Raw genomic sequence first — 19,170 nt, 5'->3', positions numbered from 1 at the left:
ACTTATAGCAACTCGTCATATAGCAGCAGCAACAACTCATCATATAGCAGCAGCAACAACTCATAGCAATTCATCATATAGCAGCAGCAGCTCATAGAAATTCATCATATAGCAGCAGCAGCTCCTAGCAATTCATCATATAGCAGCAGCAGGAGCAGCTCATAGCAATGCATCATATAGCAGCAACAGAATCAACTCATAGCAATTCATCGTATAGTGGATCAGAATGAAAATTTGGCAAAAAATCAGAGGAGATCCTCACCTTGTTGGATGAGCTCATCCTTCAACAGCACGTCAAGGCCACGGCCTGGGAGGTGCGGAGGGGGAATTAGGTTCCTTCTACCGTAGTGTAGCATCAGCCGTAGTTGTGTAGCGCCTGCCGATATAGTGCGTTGGACGAACCACGGGCGGAGCAGCTGCTGGACACCATGAGAATGAGGGGCGGCGCCAGAGGGAGGAGCAGCCAGGGAGATTTTTCCCTACCGCCGGCCATGTAGCCTAGCTGGACAGAGCATCATCGAGGACAAGCAAGATGGGACCAGTGGCGACGGCTCGCTAGAGGAACCCTAGTGCTGCAGGCAGGGGATTGAGGTAGAGGGAAAGGGGAGAGGAGATGCAAGCGGGCAGGGCAATGAACGCTTGCGTGTTTGTTTTTACTTGAGGGTGAGGTGTGACTCGAGTGTCAGCAGTTGCATTTTGAGTGTAATATAGGCAGACAACAGAGTCATTTCACCATTCCCCTTCCCTTCAATTTTTAGGGAGGTTCTACCCCAAACACCCCCCTCCAAAGCGAAATTAGTTAATCCCAAGCCCATAACTCAAAAATGACTTCTTTACATCTTTTATGGCTTATTTTGACAATAAGCCCTGAAAAGGCGGAATAGAACTGGCCCTTAACCTGCAATTCAATTGTGCGTGCAATGATGAATCACTCCTGCCTGCTATAGTGTACATTTAGGCATCATCATACATGTCATAACCTAATACATGTGCATTCCATTGTAAAATATGGAATATGCAATGTTTATGTTAGTTCATACGTTGCACATGATGTTTAAATGGCCCTTAAATCTGGTCAGTCAAGTGATGGTCTTTAAGCCTCATTCTTTGCTTCTTTTCTTGATATATAAGATTTGCTCACACATCTGTTCAATTGCTTGTTTGCATCAGCCAGCCATACTAGGATTGTTTGCTTTGATTACTTGTTGTTCTTGATCCACTACACCACAACCCTTGATTGGGGGCAATTAACTGTCGGGAGAAGTACCGTCATAGAGGCAAATCATTTGCCGGGGATTATTCTACTACCGGCAGAAGTATCCAATGACAAATAAACTGCTGATAGAACTCAAACAATAAGGGCATTCAAACTACCGGCACAAATACCCATTTCCAAGGATACAATATCTGTCGGCACACCTAAACAATGACATATTATCTGCCAGGGACTACTTGTGGGGCCAAACCAATATAATACGTATTGGCGCGGGATAACACGGGGGAGCGCGCGAGATGCGGAACTTTTCGCTCCAAATAAGCAAAATCCCCAAACTCCAACTCAGACCAAAATCCCCAAATCGACCACCCTAACCTAGCCTCCTCCCCGAGCACACGCCGCCGCCCCCACCCTGCGCGGCTGCCAACCGCCCTCCGCCACACTCCAGTGCCAGCTTCCTCCCCGACCACGCGCCGACCACCGTCCGCCACACCACTGCAACTCCTCCCGGACCATGCCGCCGAGCACCCTCCGCCGCCCCGACCACCATTTGCCGGACCTCCAGCAACGCCCAAGCAGCCAAGCCTCCTACATGGTCCTCCGCCAAGCTCCTCCAGGCTCGAGTTGCTCAAGTGTTTCAGCGGAAGGATCTATTCGAGTGAGGATGTCCACAAGGATGACGTCTAACTTCCACCAGATCTGGCATAAAGAGGTAATCCAGTTAGGTTTAGTTTTGATTTGGCTATCTTACCTCCCCGTACAGCAGTCTTGGCCTCTTTCCCATCCGCCCTCGCTGTAGCACATGGCTACCAACATTGTATTCTCGGCTTGCAGGATCCCCAAGCGACTCGCAGATGCGAAGGAAAATTGAGCAAGGTTCCGCCTCCCATGGTTGAGCAGTCGTAAGGGTTATGTTGTCTCTCCATGTTGCTGGTTATATGAGCCCAACTAATGTTTGCTTCCTGTGATCTAGGGAAGGATAAAATTGATGATTCCTACCTGCCATACTCATCTATTTCTGTTTTCAGTTGACATTCCTACTGTACGAATTACAGTCTTTGGTACATTCACTTATCCCTTCGAATTTGACAAGCATGGAAGAATCTGAATATCACTTATCCCTCTCCCGTTATTATTTAGCATATGCTAACTGACTGCTGTGTTTATGCTTATATCCTTCGGTTATAGTTTATAACAAACCAAATTAAGGATTTTGTGTTCATCTCTGAAACTTCATAATGATGGTTGGTATTTAATCTTTCAAGGAAATGCAGCAAGCTGTTGTACTAGGAAGATTATCCTGACATGGGAGTTTTTTTAGGAACAGGAGAGTCGCACACATATGAAGTATAGAAATTTATCCTTAATGTGCTAGGCTTAATGCAACTAGATAAATGTTCAACAAGGCATATTGATGTGTTAAATTGTTTTCAGTTTGAGATGTCAATACAAGAAAGGTAACCTTGTGTTAGATCTTCAATCCAAAGGAGAAATTGGAGCATCGGGACATTTAAACTGAACCTAAATTAAGGTAATAATATATGTAAAGTATGTTATTTTCTGTTGTTCTAAAGCCCTATTGTTTTGGTTCATTTTAGAAAAACAGGGCCACTCTCAGGGTCCATTTTGATTGAACTTAAACTGCGTACATAGTTAACACCATTGAGACAGACTGAGTAGCTAACCACTTATAAGGTTTTCCAGAAAAGAATGATGAAATAAAAGGGGACACCATCGAGACAAACCGAGTAGCTAACTCGAAGTCTTGTGAATGGAAGGAAATTGGGATATTTGCTAATTCTGTACTAGTCAAAACGTATGTGTGTAGATATTCTGATCATTCTGGTTCATGTCCTACTTAATTAAGGTCTTCATTTATAGGCCTTGCGCAAATGATATGATTATTTAACAACTTAGTTTCATGGTGTTGGATCTCACGTGAATAAACTATATGTCGAAGTGTTTGCTGTTCTTTGCTTAACTAGATATCAAAGTATAAACAACAAGCTTGTATACAATATGTCAAATTATAATCAAATAACAAGCTCGTGTTCTTTGCTTAATAATGATAAGAGCTTTACAATTAACAGGCTCCAGTACAAAGATGTCAAAGTTTTAATATAAATTGTACCAACTTATAATGGTGGATTCTAATTATAGTGTACTAGATAAGCGGCCTTCGGTGACATTTTGAGCTCTTGTCTGTTGTCTTCAACTGATAGTGTATAGCAGCCAACAATGTGAATTTATGATGGTTATTTAGTTTATTTTATTGTACATTCTGCAGAGCTTTCCTCATTAATTCATTTTTTCACAAAATTGGGAAGGCTATTGTATTGCTGCGTAAACTGGAGCAAGGCCGTACCATTTCCATCTGACAAAACATCCTGAATGTCTTGTCTAGTTCTTACACTCTAACAAGGCCATACATAACGGTGTTGTAAGATGATAGTCTGGACATGATTTAGCTTTTAAACTTACAGTATACTGCTCTTACAATGTTGTAAGATTTGAAGGTCGAAGATACTACACTTCGGTACAGATCTATATCATTATTTGAGAAGTAAACTTTTAATCTGCAGTAGAGTTGTATCTACTAAACATTGGAATTTCTTGATTAATTTTCTGTATCTATCACTGCAATGGTTACAGGTTGATCTTTACTTGCAATCTAATTTGCATGTTGGTGTGTGTTCTTCAGGAATCATGATACTACTTTATGATCTGATTGGTGAAAGAGGTATTTTGTACGGTTCTCTTGTGTCCGACTTGTCTTTTTCTCTCTATATAAAGTAGCATTGAAAATGTCCTTGTATTTCCTTTGACATCTCAGAAGCTCACACCTGAATATCATGATATATGCATGTAAGAAAGCTCTGTATGTTCTTTTGAGTTAAGCCTAACACCAAACATTTTAGTTTCTATAATTCTTAGTTAATGCTGGAAAAACGTTTGAATTTTATTTGCTGTACTAGTTGCCTTTGTCTGCTCATACAAAAATACTAGATCCTATGATGTCAAAAATTCATACAGGTTGTGGATGACACTTCCTTTTTCTTGAACGTTGTTCCCATTTTGTCTTATGTGTAGTGTTTTCAAACAGATTTCGATGAGTCTTCACTTTCAGAAAACTAAACTTAATATCAGAGACAATCTCACCATGCCATTATGGGTTTAATTATTTGTCCAGACCTGAAACTGTTGTCATGCTTTCTAGGAAGGGCAACTAGATGTGCTTAATTCATGTGCCCAGGCTTGAAACTGCGGACATTTTTTAGCTTCTTATTAAATCGAATATTCACTTGATGCCTTGATGGGAAATTTGTCGATAAATTTTCTTGATGATGTAGCCATTTTTCTTCTAAAAGTTGGGGTGGTGCACTTTTGTAGATTCTGAGTATCGTAATAAATGTAATGGATATAATGTTTTCTAATACTACATGACTTGACATTTGGTTTTTCCTGTCCAGGTTGAAAATGTTCCTGTAAGATTCGTCAAGATACCTTGCCTTAACCATATGCCGTGAGCTCACGCAGAACTTACAGGCTTTACTCTTTGTGTTTGTTTCATCTTGTACTGCTCAAATGTCTAGAAACTACAGATGCTAAATTATGAGGGAAGTCTTCATGTGTTTTTTTTTCGAGAGTACGCCTAGGCGTACCATATTTTTATAGAAGGCAGAAATATTGTACAAGAAACTACAACTTGTTGCGAACAACAAGTGTAGCTCGAACTCCACACTCCATCGCGACAAATACAAACACAACACAAAATGCCTGTCCTAGACCAATCATCTAGCCGCGTCACAACAAATGCTGGCCTCCCCGAAGCAACAGCTTTAACCGGAAACTCCTTGCCAACGCACTACCCACCCTTGGATGCCTAAGAGGAGACGGCGAGTGGATAGCCGGACTCGGTCGGACCCGTGAAAGCCATTGTCTTGCATATGCCGGTGGCTGCGTGCATAGCGCCCATGAAGATCAGCTCGAACAGCGGCAAGCACCAGAGAACCACAAACAGTACCCAAGCCAAGTCTTCACCTGTGATGCTCTCAACAGAGGAACCATGCCACACCGCCGCCATCGTTGGTCCTGCAACGGACCAAAGGCTTTCGCCCGAAGACCACAACCCGATCAAGAAAGGGAGATGCCAACACGCCACGGCGACGCCTCCAAGGAGGGAAACGACACCCACGGGCGCCGTCACCGCCAGCTTCGACCGAAGATGAGCAGGATTTTCATCCGAACCGTCGCGCACCTCCACCCTCTGTCAACAGATTAGGCCCAACTGTTGGGGTCACACCGCCGCTGCCGCAACACCTCGCCAACGTGATCAAACCGCCGCGGAACACCGACCCTCACACGGCCGAGAGCACGCGTACCACCAACCAGCACCTGCACGGTCGAAGGAACACTGCTCCAGCTTCAGACCTCCAGCGCCGCCCAGATCCACTGCACCCATAGGCACACTACCCACCCTTGGATGCCTAAGAGGAGACGGCGAGTGGATAGCCGGACTCGGTCGGACCCGTGAAAGCCATTGTCTTGCATATGCCGGTGGCTGCGTGCATAGCGCCCATGAAGATCAGCTCGAACAGCGGCAAGCACCAGAGAACCACAAACAGTACCCAAGCCAAGTCTTCACCTGTGATGCTCTCAACAGAGGAACCATGCCACACCGCCGCCATCGTTGGTCCTGCAACGGACCAAAGGCTTTCGCCCGAAGACCACAACCCGATCAAGAAAGGGAGATGCCAACACGCCACGGCGACGCCTCCAAGGAGGGAAACGACACCCACGGGCGCCGTCACCGCCAGCTTCGACCGAAGATGAGCAGGATTTTCATCCGAACCGTCGCGCACCTCCACCCTCTGTCAACAGATTAGGCCCAACTGTTGGGGTCACACCGCCGCTGCCGCAACACCTCGCCAACGTGATCAAACCGCCGCGGAACACCGACCCTCACACGGCCGAGAGCACGCGTACCACCAACCAGCACCTGCACGGTCGAAGGAACACTGCTCCAGCTTCAGACCTCCAGCGCCGCCCAGATCCACTGCACCCATAGGCATGGGCTGGCCACACCATCACCTGGCCGCCATCAATGCCGCTGCTGCAGCTCAGGGCCCAGCAGGGAAGGAGCAGGCGCGCCGAGCTGCCCACCACGACCGCGCGTGCCCACTGGAGCGGCCCTGCACGAGACCCCGCTCCGGCCTCCAGCAAGATCTAGACCACGCCGCCCCCAACACCCCAAAAGGGGGCGCCTTCCTTGAGCCACGCCCGCCGAAAGCAGGAGGCGCGCCGCGCGTCCCAGCCACCGCCGCAAATCCCGGCCGCCGCACCTGGCTGAGATCCACCTCCACCAGGACCCCGCACCGCAACCTCCGGCTCCCAACACGTCACCCGAAGAAGACAGCCGCCCGCACCGCCTTGCGACCGCGCTCCGCCTCTCCACCGCGCTCCCCGCCGTGTGTCACCTCACCGGAATCCAACCGCCACCGCGCCGCCCGCGAGACGCCCTTCTCCGCGCGAAGAAGGCCCGTCAGGGCTTGCGGAACTCGCCCGCCGCCTTTGACGGCCGGGCGCCGCCACCACCGCCGGCGCCGGCGATGGCGGCGGCCAGGGGGGCACAGAGAAGGGGGTGCGCTCGGGGGCTAGGGTTCGCCTCCGGAGCCGCCCGCGCGAGCGGCCCGGTAGGGATAGGGGGTGACTTCTCGGAAAACTTTTTTTCCCATGTCCCCATACGGCCCGTTCTGGGTACGTGTACTGGTCCGTGTACGGATCGTGGCATCCTCTGTGCTTTTGCCCTGTTTTCCATGGCACGCGTGCAGCTCCGTCCATGACGGGCGTCGGGTCTTCATGTGTAATCAATGAATTGCTTACATTGTAAAATGTTTGATGATCAGACTTTATAATATATATGCGATGTGCATCTACATAATCTTTTTGCTTTATTTGAATGGATGTGTCATCTTTTGAATCGGGGTGTATGTAAATGTGAAATAAATGTAACACCAGAGTGTAATAGCCTTATTAATTGGGATACTTGGCACCACTGGCCCATCATCTGCCAGGAAACCTATTGATTGCTGGCAAAAAATATCTGCCGGGAGAACAGGAACTACCGGGAGAAGTTTGAACATGATGGCATAAAAACTGCCGGCACATCCCTATCTGTCGGGAATTACAATTCCCAGCAACCGTTCTCATGGCAGTTCTATCTGCCGGGACAAAAACATTCCCGGCAATATCACTGCCCTTGTAAGTGCCTTATCCCGGTAGTTTTCCTGCCCTTACAACCGTGTTGTGGTGTAGTGATCTAACAATCTAACAGAGCTTGTCAATGATTTAAACACTAAGGGCTGCTGTAGTGGGGCCTTTTCTAACTCATAGGTGACGTAAAGGTTTGGCTGTACACTAAAGTAGGCTCTCCAAGAGTACCTGGAGATCCAGTTCGAAGGTATGCCTAGTTTTACAGTGCCGACATAGTAAATGCTCATTTCATTGTGTGCAAGTGCAAGAGATGCGGCATGTTTCATTATGTGGTGTTGTTTTGTTATAATGTCATCCTTTTGTGTTCACAGACAGGAAAGTATGCATATTTATCTTCCAAGGAGACGAGTAACTAGTTTGTGTCACCTTGCAGAGGGGGTGCAATGAAGATAAAATTGAGGATTTTCAAGTACAAGATGTTAGGAAGGAGCCTTGCAAGAGAAGTAGGAGCTGCGCTGAGCCTCTTCAACCTGTTAAGGTAAGTCACTGTATCCAACTCAACAGTTTAATTCCTTGTTTGTTTCAGGAATAGTTAATTTGCTCTTTTCAATTGCTTTATTTGTCCTCAGTTAATGAGATGCCCAAAGAATGATGCCTGATGTTGGGTACTTGTATAACTATTAGTTGACATAATTAAAGGCCTTACCATTTAATTACTCTGCCGAAGTGTTCCTGAAGCTTTGAAGTCTATTAATGAACTATTATTGCATGAGGCTCACAATCTAGTTTATACTAGGCTAATGATTGCATAGTTTTGCTTGCTGTAGTATGCTTGTATGAAACCCTCTGTTGTTCATTATGCTCCCTAAGACTTTAATTAAGCTACAAAATGGCCAACTGCTTGCTTACTTCTACGCAACATGTTGTCTAAATTTGTAACTTGTCTGTGTTTTGGATTGGGCCCCGACATCATATTCCTCTAGTGAGCTAAGACAGATTTCTGTATGTAGGCTGCACATACTACCTTTTTTATAGTTTTTAAAATATCACCTCCTTATGCTTCATGACGTGTAACATTATTGTTAGTCCTCTTTTGCCATGTACAAAATAGTATGTCTTGCTCACTTCACTGTTGTAACTATATTTTTGCCCTAGTCATGTGTACTTACAGAAACATTTTAGGATGAAATGACATCAACACAAAGATATGCGAGCAGTGCGGCATGGCCATTATCGAATGATTATGGATTGGAATTGGAATGTGATGATGTTCTCGAGCATCAACTAGAGGTGGAAAGACAACGTGTACATGATTCTCAACGTACAATCAACAAGTTGAGACTGGACATGCAGGTATTAGATGCAGGAGTCAAAAAATGAAACAAGACACTGAGGTAACAATGAAGGAATTGGAGATTTTGCAGACTGAAATTTGTGCTATCTAAATCCGGTCGATCCTATTTTCTGAAGAGATTATAGTTCAAATGGTAAGTTATGTTGATGCGTGTCCATGATATAGGAGCTGTATTTGCCCAGTGTATGTAATTTGCTGTTTGTGTATGCTTTATTATCACTGGTGTCGAACCATAATGCCCAGTGGGTATAATCGGCTGTAATTTCTTTATTGTATAGTGTAGGATTATTCTACGTTTATATGCCTTAGTCTCTTTATTGTATAGTGTATGTTTTTAGAGGTGATAGTATAGAGTAGAATAATTCTTTGAATATGCTATATCATTCAAACGGGGGCCAACTCGCCCAAACGTTGTAGTGACCATGGCCCTCCATAGGCCGTACGATCCATGGGCCATCTATGAGATGGACGATCCATGGCCGTCAGATCTGTGGGCCTTCTGTGGGCTGTCGGATCCATGGGCCTTCTATCGGCTGTCGGATCCATGGGCCTTCTATGGGCCGTCAGATCCATGGGCCTTCTATGGGCCGTCGGATCGATAGGCCTTCTATGGGTCGTCGGATCAATGGGCCTTCTACGGGCCGTCTCATCTATGGGCCTTGTACGGGCCGTATAAGGGGCCGTAAATGGGCTAGTGTGGAAATCGTACGTTTTATGGCCATACCATAACGGGCCGTTAATAGGCCGTATTTGATGATGCTATGAAAATGGCCCAACAGATTAAAGGGCCACAAATGGGCCGACTGTACCCACGGGCTGAATTTGGCCCATAAGCAGAAAAGGCCAGTAACGGGCCATAAGTAACCGAATGCTGGAAATGAGCCCAAGAATAAATGGGCCCTGAGAAGGCCGAAAGGTAACACGAGCTAGAAATGACCCAATGGAATAATGGGCCGCTAATGGGTATAAAGCGATACACTATTCATTACGGGCCGGTTTCACCACAGGCCGTTAATGGGCCAAGATTTACAAAGGGACTCATATGGGCCGAAATACGTCATGGGCCATACATGGGTCAGAAGTTACAACTGGCTGGAATCATATTGGACGGCCCAGATGACGCTACTTGGCCTAATTCCGGTAGGCCGTAACTGGGCGTGAGTTAGCGGGCTGTAAATGTGCTATATGCGAACATGTCATTAAAAGGCTTTCCGTGGGCCGGCCCGCCACCTTTTGACCATGTCAAATGGGCCGGCCTTTTCACAAGAATGGGCCTTTGTTGAGCCGTGACACGTGTCGACGTATCATAGGCGCCTTGGGTCCAATGAGTGGATGACATCTGTCCCAACGGTGAGCCGTCACGTGTTTCCTCCAGTCAATGATGATTTTACATGTGGAAAATCCCCATTGGTCGGGGTTGTTAATGGGTTACCGGATCCAAAACCGGACCCGATAGCTTAACGGCGTTCCGTTATGGTGGATGCCACATGTCGGTCACCCTTGATGAAAGCACTTCTGTGACGCGCGATTTATCATCATGGAAGTGGACACTTCCGTGATGATAATTTTGGTAATGTCATGGAACACTTCTACGACAGCACAGTTATGACTATCTTGATTATGTCATAAATCGTCATCGATGTACATGCATGAAAAAATGCGACCTACTGTGACAAACACATATCATCACCGAAGTGTATTTTTTTGTAGTGGATATTGCTCCAAAACACTCAGCCACTTTCTCCATCCAAATATGTCCAAACCCGAAACTCAAACTTGGACCCACTGATTCTTTCTACCCAGAGCCACCGGGTTCATATGACATAGCCACTAACGGAAACCCTAACGATTCGGTCACACCGATACGGATGTCGGTCTCACTGAGATGGCCTTGCTAGCACTCAGTGATCTATTGCATTCGCTTCGGTCTCACCGGGTTGTCTTCATAGATTCTCTATTGCTTATTTCTTCACTTCGGTCCCACCAAGTTGACGCAATCGGCACCATCGAGATGATGTTTGCCCTAAGCCCTAGCACATCGGGCCCATTGAGTTGTTCCAGTCCATCCCACCGAGATTCCTAATGTTCATATTTTTGAATAGATCGGTTCCACAGAGTTTTCTAATCAATGCCACCGAGATGAGTCAAAAGTGTGTAACGGTTGGATTTTGTATGGAGGCTATATATACCCATCCACCCCCTTCTCCATCAGAGAGAGAGAGCCATCAAAACATACCTACACTTCCACCATCCATTTTCTGAGAGAGAGACATCTACTCATGTGTTGAGATCAAGATATTCCATTCCCCAAGTTGCTTTCCACTCAAATCCCTGTTCCACCATAGCCAAATATGTGTGAGAGAGTTCAGTGTTGGTGCGACTATCATTTGAAGCACAAGAGCAAGGACTTCATCATCTATACGCCATCTATTACCTTTTGGAGAGTGATGTCTCCTAGAGTGCTTAGGTGTCGCTTGGGAGCCTCCATTGTGATGTGGAGTTGAACGAAGAAGTTTGTAAGGGCAAGGAGATCTCCTACTTCGTGAAGATCTACCCGAGTGAGGCAAGTCCTTCATGGGCGATGGCCCTGGTGTGATAGACAAGGTTGCTTCTTAATGGACCCTTCGTGGGTGGAGCCCTCCGTGGACTCACGCAGCCATTACCCTTCGTGGGTTGAATTATCCATCAACATGGACATACGATAGCACCACGTGTCGGAACCATGCCCAAAATCTCCATGTCTCCATTGTGTTTGCCTTTTCCAAACCCTTCGCTTTACCTTCATATGCAATGTTTTACTTTCCCTACTATACGCTTAGAATTGCATGTGTAGGTTGATTGCTTGACTTGTGCTAATTGCTGAAATCTACCCATGACTAAAATTGGGAAAAGGATAGATTTTTATTTGGTCAAGTAGTCTAATCACCCCCCTCAAGACATACTTTTGATCCTACACTCCTCTTCTCTTAGACACCGTTGTCCTTGTGCTTGCTGCCAAAGAGGAGGAGGCTTTTCTACGGTCGAAGGAGACTCCTATGATGTTGAATCATAGGCCGAAGTCATTTTCTACACTACCTTATTTCGGACCTTAGACTCCATGCTTGGAGTCTCGACTATAGAGGATGTTCGCTCACACTGTTCCATGGGTACGTGGATGCATATGGAGGAGTTCTACTTCTTGAGCTTGCGTTGGTTTTTTCCTTAAAGTGGAAAGGGTGATGCAGCAAAGTAGAGATAATTATTTCCCTCAATTGAGAACCAAGGAATAAATAAATTAGGAGGAACACACAAGTCACCAATGACTGCACATACACAAACAAACATATACTTGCACCCAGCGCGATAAAGGGGTTGTCAATCCCTTCACGGTTACTTGCGAGGATGAGATATGATAGTGATAGATATAAAAGATAAGTAAAAGTGTAAAACCAAATAAAAGTAAATAAATTGCAACAAGGTATTTTTGTGTTTTTGATTCTTTAGATCTGGAAATAATATGATAAAAATAGACCCAGGGGCCATAGTTTTCACAAGAGGCTTCCCTCTTGAAAGAAAGCATACGGTGGGTAAACATATTACTGTTGAACAATTAATAGAAAAGCATATAGTTATGATGATATCTAAGGCAATGATCATGAATATAGGCATCATGTCCATGACAAGTAGACCGACTCCTGCCATCATCTACTACTATTACTCCACACATTGACTGCTATCCAGCATGCATCTAGTGTATTAAGTTAACAAGAACGGAGTGACGCTTAAGCAAGATGACATAATATACAAGGATAGATCCAATCAATATGAACAAACCCCATCTTTTTGTCCTTAATGGCACCGCAAGATTGAACCCATTACAAAGCACCCCTCCCATGGCAAGAAAAATCAATCTAGTTGGCCAAACCAAATGGATATATCGGAAAGAAAAACAAAGCTATCTTAATCATGCATAAAAGAGTCCAGAGAAGACTCAAATAATATTCAAAGATAATCTAATCATAAACCCACAATTCACCGGATCTCAACAAAGGCACCGCAAAAGAAGATTAAATCGAATAGATCTCCAAGAACATCGAGGAGAAACATTGTATTGAAGATCAAAGAGAGAGAAGAAGCCATCTAGCTACTAGCTATGGACCCGTAGGTATGTGGTAAACTACTCACACATCATCGGAAGGGCAGGAAGGTTGATGTAGAAGCCGTCCATGGTCGAATCCCCATCCAGCAGAGTACCGGAAAAGGCCTCCAAAAGGGATCTCGTGGTTCTAGAACTTGCGGCGGCGGAAAAGTATTTTTGGTGTCCCCCTGGTCTACGGGGATATTTTGGTATTTATAGAAGAAGAATTAGGGCTAGATGATCCATGAAAGTGTGTTATATTGACTAGAAGGGGGTGAATAAGCGATTTTTACAAATTCGTCACTGAGGAAATACAACTTGAGGAATTTGCTAAGTGACGAACTACATGCAGCAAAATAAGTACCAAGGTGCATGCATAACAAGACAGTATCATTGTCATCATGATGAAATGAAACATACATAGAGCAGAGGTAGCGTGTAAACAAGATAAGCAGGCAGATGACAAGATGATTGAAGAAATAGGATTGAAGAAATTGAGAAAGTCTTCAGTCAAAGTCTTCACACAGTAATGATCAATTTCTTCAACACATAAGCGAGGAAATGAAAGGGTTGAGGAAATAGAACTAGTAGCTTGGTGAAGACAATGATTTGATAGACCAGTTCCAACTGTTGTGACAGTTGTACGTCTTCGTTGGAGCGGCTTAGTATTTAAACCAAAGGAGGCACAGTCCCGGGACACACAATCCTTACCGTATTCTCCATGAGGTAAGGTCACACAGACCTCGCCCAATCACTCGTGGTAAGCCTTCAAGGTGACTTCCATACCATCATAGACTTGGTCACCTGGCGATCTGCAATTCCTGTTGTATGCTCCAGAGCATGACGCCTAAGAGCAACTCTAGCAGACCATGCAAAACACGCAGACCCGCAAATTTCCGGCGAGTATGCGGGCTCGGCCCAATTTTCGGCCAAAGCAGAGCCTGCATACTCTCCAGACCGCAAAAAAATTTGCCGCGGCCCGCAAACTGCATGCCCCGACCGCTATATCTATGGTTCCGCGACTAGTTTGCGGGTCGAAACTCTATCCCCCGCCGCCGCCGAGCCACGCGATTCCCACCCTCTCCTACACATTTCTCGCCGCTGGCGACCATCCTCCGTGCCTCTAGCCGCCATGTGGGGCCGCATGTGGAGCTTCGGACGTGGCTCCGGCAGCAGATCTGGCAGATGAAGCAACCCGAAGCGCGAGCGGCGCACCCGGCCGGATGGCACGAGGAAGCGTGGGGCCTGGAAGTGGACCAACCGCGGCCTGTTGCCGCCGGCGAGCATCGGCGGAGCGAGACGGAGGAGTATGACCGCCGGCGCGCGTCCTTCTCCTTTGTGAGATCTTCGTACACCGGGAGCCAATCCTCCTCCGGCGTGGGCCTTCTCCCCGTGAAGAGGGACTGGTCGGAGGACGAGAAGGAGCCAGAGGAGCCAGAGGAGTCCGACTTCCTCCCCATAACGGAGGAGCCTGAGGAGTCCGCTCCACTCGGCCGCCGAGCAGTCGTTGGGCCGGAAGACTACGTCACAAATGTCGATGCCATTGCAGCCGCCATCGTTGAGCGGAGCATGCGCGAGGAGGCGGAGCGCCACGCCACACCGAGGAGCTCGAAGACCTCCAGTGGCGGCAGGCGGTCGCCGCCAACCTCACCGGCAAGGAGAAGGCCGAGGAGTGGCGCCGCATCCGCGAGGAGCAGAGGGCGAAGTACGTCGAGCTCTGCAGCTCCGGCAAGGAGGATTGAGCGTCCTTCTCCTCCACGGCGTCATCCATTTGCCGCGACCTCGCTGCCATCAGATCTGCCCCCTCTAGTACTAGTTAACGTAGTATGTACTATGAACTATGTTTGTAGTGTGTTGATCATGTAAAATCTATGTAGTATGTGATGAACTATGTTTGTGCAATTTCTCCCACAAAAGTGTTTTTTCAAATTATGCAGGTTTAGATACGGTTTCTATTCGGCCGCGCTATTTTTTGACCCGCAAACGCGATCTTCATGAAACCGCAAACGCATTTTGCGGGTCAAGTTTTTGCGGGGTCTGCTAGAGTCGCTCTAACCATCTGGAAGATGCACAATCTTCAAAATTAACAAGCGTTGGTTCCACACAAGAACAATATCTTTAGTGATGCTCAATCACTTTTGGTTTTAGGAGTTAGGGATTTCGGTTTTCCTCACTGATTATTTTCTATCGAAGTCCTCAAAGGACGGGATGCTCTAAATGACAAGTGTCAGTTTCTCTCAGAGCAGTCAACCAGCTAGTGGTTGAGGGGCGGCTATTTACAGCCGGGGAGCAGCCTGACATGATAAGACATAAATGCCCTAATGATATGACCATTAGGTGGATAAGATATTTCGGACAGCTGGCGCGTAGCACAACAACGGTCAGAAACTTGAGCTCTCAAATTCCTCAGGGCTATCATGTTCCTCACTTGTAGGCAATCCGCACTGGCGAATTCCTAACTCCTCAGTCAAAACAAATTCCTCGGAGACCAGAAGATCTTCGTCTCTGCCACTAAAGAAATTGACTGAACTATGTGAGATTTCCAAAGGCTTCACTCGAAGGATTGGGTATCTGTAGTCTTTGAGATGAGCGTCACTTGGAATTTTTTCCTTAGTATTACCTTGACCCCCTTTAACAGTACGACGTTTCCTATGACTCAAGAAAGGAAAATGAAACTACAAAAACAAAGTCTTCACACTTCATAGTCCTCGCATCAATATCATTATCTTCAAGCTCATACCAATTTCCTCATTTTCAAAGTCTTCAGATGAAGACATTCATTTTTAGGGGTCGACTTTCTTCAAATATATCAAACTCCTAAAATACTTATAAGACCTGTGTACACTCACAAACACATTAGTCCCTTAACCTATAAGTCTTCAATACACCGAAATCACTAAGGGGCACTAGATGCACTTACAATCTCCCCCTTTTTGGTGATTGATGACAAGTAGTTTAAGTTTTCAACGGGGTTAAACATATGAAGTCTAAATACTGATATTGAGGAATTTGATTGCAAGACATAGAAGAACTCCACCTAAAGATGTTCATATTTGAGGAATTCTCTTTGGATTGCAAATGCACATTGTAGTATAAAATCATGGTGACTGATGATCTCCCCCTATATCTTGTAATCCATACACGCATTTAACATATAATATGAAGAATTTGAAATGCATGATGGAAAATGGTGACTGATGAAATTCAGCATGCGTGCATTAAGGTGCTTGAGGAAATAAGCATGCAGAAGGCAGTTTAAAAGTATCAGACCACCATCGGACTTAGGTTTACAACTCAACCAAAAAAACTTTAGAAGAGCAAGAGTTGTAACTAAACGAAAAAACAACCCATATATAAGACCCGCTTGAAGACTAACTCAAATTTCTCCCCCTTTGTCATCAAATGACCAAAAGGGATGAAACTTGAGGGCTAACGCCCCTGAAGAATATCATCATGAGGTCAATGGAGGAGCGCCAGCATTGTCCTGGTCGTTTGTCGATGTAGGGCCTGCTGCAGTGTCATCGAGATCCTCAGCTTCATTTGCCTCACACGATATAGAATATGAACTAGTGACCAGGTGAGGAACTTTGACCTTCTTTAATTTCTTCGAGGGAGGTTGAGACCAGTCAAAGTTCTATTGAAAGTCCATCTGCTTGAGGTCTTCATCACTGTAAAGATGAGAAAGTATAGCCCAAGTGCGATCAAAGATTTCATGCACATAATAGTGATTCTTCTTGAGAGTGTTTTGAGTAATAGTCATGTTTTGAAGAATTGAGCCAATTGACTCTTGACCCACTTGTCATTGCGATCGACTTTGTAGTGAAGACTTAGAAGAAGCTCCCGATCAGTCATCACACGAGGGGCAATGGCTTGAGGATTTTTCTCGGTGGCTTTAGCAACAGAGTCCTGGGTTGCAGAGTCAACATTGGTGGAGTAAGATGCAGCCTTACAGAATTGGCCATACAATGGATGAGTGCCTTTATCAATAACAGCATCTTTGCCTTTTTCATCAACCAAGGAAATTGTCCTTTTTATGACTTCAATAGGAGGCAGAAAGCTAAGGTGATTCTGAAAGTCAGCCTTGTATGGAATTGAAGACCTGGTTCTGATGAATTTCATTATCCAAGGAGCATAGGGCTTCAATTCAAATGGCGACAGCGCAACATTGGCCAAAGTCCTCACGAATAAATCGTGATAGTTAATGGGAATACCATGAATGATATTGAACAGCAGATTTTTCATGATGCCAATGACTTCTTCTTCTTCTTCAAAATTGTGGCCTGTGATAGGACTGAGGGTTTTGGTCAAGATGCGATAGATGGTTCTAGGCACATAGAGCAAATCCTTCACTCGGAAGGTGGTTCTTGGAGCTTGGCCTGGTCGCAAAGGCTTCATCAACACTTGCATGAGATGATTTTGAAGTTCATGTTCTTCATATATGAGCCGTGCACCTTCAGCTGGAGAGCTTACTGGGATGGCATGAAGAAATTCAGTTGCTGGAGCTTTGTAGTGAGTGTTTTTAATCATCCGGTCCAGAATCCATGAATTCACATCAGTGACATTTCTAGTGAGGTGCGGAGTTTCATAGAACTGAAGAATTAGCTCTTCATTCCAATCACATATGTCATCTCAGAAATTGAGGATTCCAACTTCGTGAAGAACATTCAGAACTTGTAGAAAGCATGGAATGGACTCCATATCTACATGAGGAATCTACCTGCGTTGGAAGACTTTTTTCCTTGTCCAATAGAACTAGGGCATAAAAATTCATTTGACTGGCAGTCTAAAACCTCTTACGCCTTAGTCTTGCTGAGTCATAAGGATTCTCATCAGTGAAGAAATGATGCTCAGCAAAGAAATTTGCATTCTTGAATTTCGGCCTCTTTGTGCCAGAATGAGCATTTTGAGGCTTGGGCTGAAGATTTGCAGTCGCAAGCCTCACAACCTCTTGATTTACAACTTTAGGTACTTCGGAATGAGGAATTGAGGCAGCAGTTTCATCAGCAGTCTGGTTCTCCATTTTCTTCAGCTGTTGCAGCTGGTATTTCTTCAAGAATAGATTGGAGAGAAGTTGGACGTTCTTCATACCCTATCAATATTTCATCAGTTTGCATAGGGACTAAGGAATTTGATGTAGATGTGTGGCGATTAGTGAATTGGGGTGAAGATTTTCCCAATAATCATCATTCAGACCAGGAGTGATTAAGCCAATATCCACATCTTTGTCAATTTCTTCAACGCCTGCCTCTTTAGCAATGAACTAAGGCACATGCGATGATACCAGCAGAGTTGAAGCAGTAGCTTCCACTTTGATTTCTTCATCCAACTACTCCGAGGAAGCAACAGAAGGATTTCTTCAGCAGTATCATCATTAGGAATGACATATTCTTCGCCAAACAGAACTAGTTCCTTTGATGGCACAATAGAGATTGGAACAACATCAATTGGTTTACTAAAGGAGCTCATCAAAGTCCTCACTTTCTTGGGAGCTGAGGACTCTGCAAAGGTTGATGCTTTCCTCTTCTTCGTGGCTTCCTTCTCCGCAGCCTTTGTTTTCTTCACTTCTAATGCAGAAGGAAGGATGGTTTTCTTCATCTTTGAAGATGTTGCAGGAGGAGCAGGTGAAGGTGGTGCATTTTCTTTAGGCATGACTATTGCAGTCGCCCTTGCATTCTTAGTTTCTTCAGGCACATCAGATTCTTCAGCTCGCCTAGGTTGTTCTTCAGGCACAACATTGGTGGTTGCCCTAGCATTGTCTTCAGGAGCAGCAGTTTCTTTAGCTTCCCTAGTAGTTTCTTCAGCAGCCTGAGTTTCTCTAGCTTCTCTTTCATTTTCTTCAATAGTTGAACATAAGCTTCAGCCTCTGGAATTGGTTGTTGCGATGGAGCTGCAACATTTGTCTTGAGGTCCTTGGCAATCTTGACAAATCTGATCTTGGCTCCTAGCCAATCAACATGGTATCTATCAAATTCATCACTTAGGCCTTTTATTTCCTTTTGAATAGTGACAAGTTCTTTAGGAGCCAGAGTAAGAACGTTGTTCCTCAGAAATTGCTCCTTCTTGTATTGGTCCTTCTTGGCGCGTGTGGCCTTCTCAAATTTCAATTTTTCTTCGCCTATGAAGGCATTCAACATGTGACTTTGACCAGGAGTTAGATTCAGGTCGGGGAGTGGAGTGTTTGGATCCTTGTGCCATATGTCAATGAAACTGAGGACGTTCTTCGGATCCAGCATAAGAGGCACATAGCTGCCTTTGACTCTTGTAGCCCTT

At 45.4% G+C, this 19,170-nt stretch overlaps 1 long non-coding RNA gene across 3 annotated transcripts; it reads left to right on the top strand.

Annotated features, from left to right (window-relative positions):
- Nucleotides 1–1,531: 1,531 nt before the first annotated feature.
- On the top strand, nucleotides 1,532–4,865 carry LOC119268192. Of its 3 annotated transcripts, none has more exons than XR_005132987.1 (4): nucleotides 1,532–1,928; nucleotides 2,051–3,752; nucleotides 3,869–3,956; nucleotides 4,687–4,865. It is a non-coding gene; the product is annotated as an uncharacterized LOC119268192 (long non-coding RNA). The 3 variants fall into 3 exon arrangements; XR_005132986.1 differs by having other exon boundaries at nucleotides 1,533–1,928; nucleotides 2,051–2,747; nucleotides 3,504–3,956; XR_005132985.1 differs by having other exon boundaries at nucleotides 2,051–3,956.
- The last annotated feature ends 14,305 nt before the right edge of the window (nucleotides 4,866–19,170 follow it).

Source organism: Triticum dicoccoides, chromosome 3A (genome assembly GCF_002162155.2).
Source record: "Triticum dicoccoides isolate Atlit2015 ecotype Zavitan chromosome 3A, WEW_v2.0, whole genome shotgun sequence".
Taxonomy (NCBI): domain Eukaryota; kingdom Viridiplantae; phylum Streptophyta; class Magnoliopsida; order Poales; family Poaceae; genus Triticum; species Triticum dicoccoides.
This window is presented reverse-complemented; position numbering and strand designations above follow the sequence as displayed.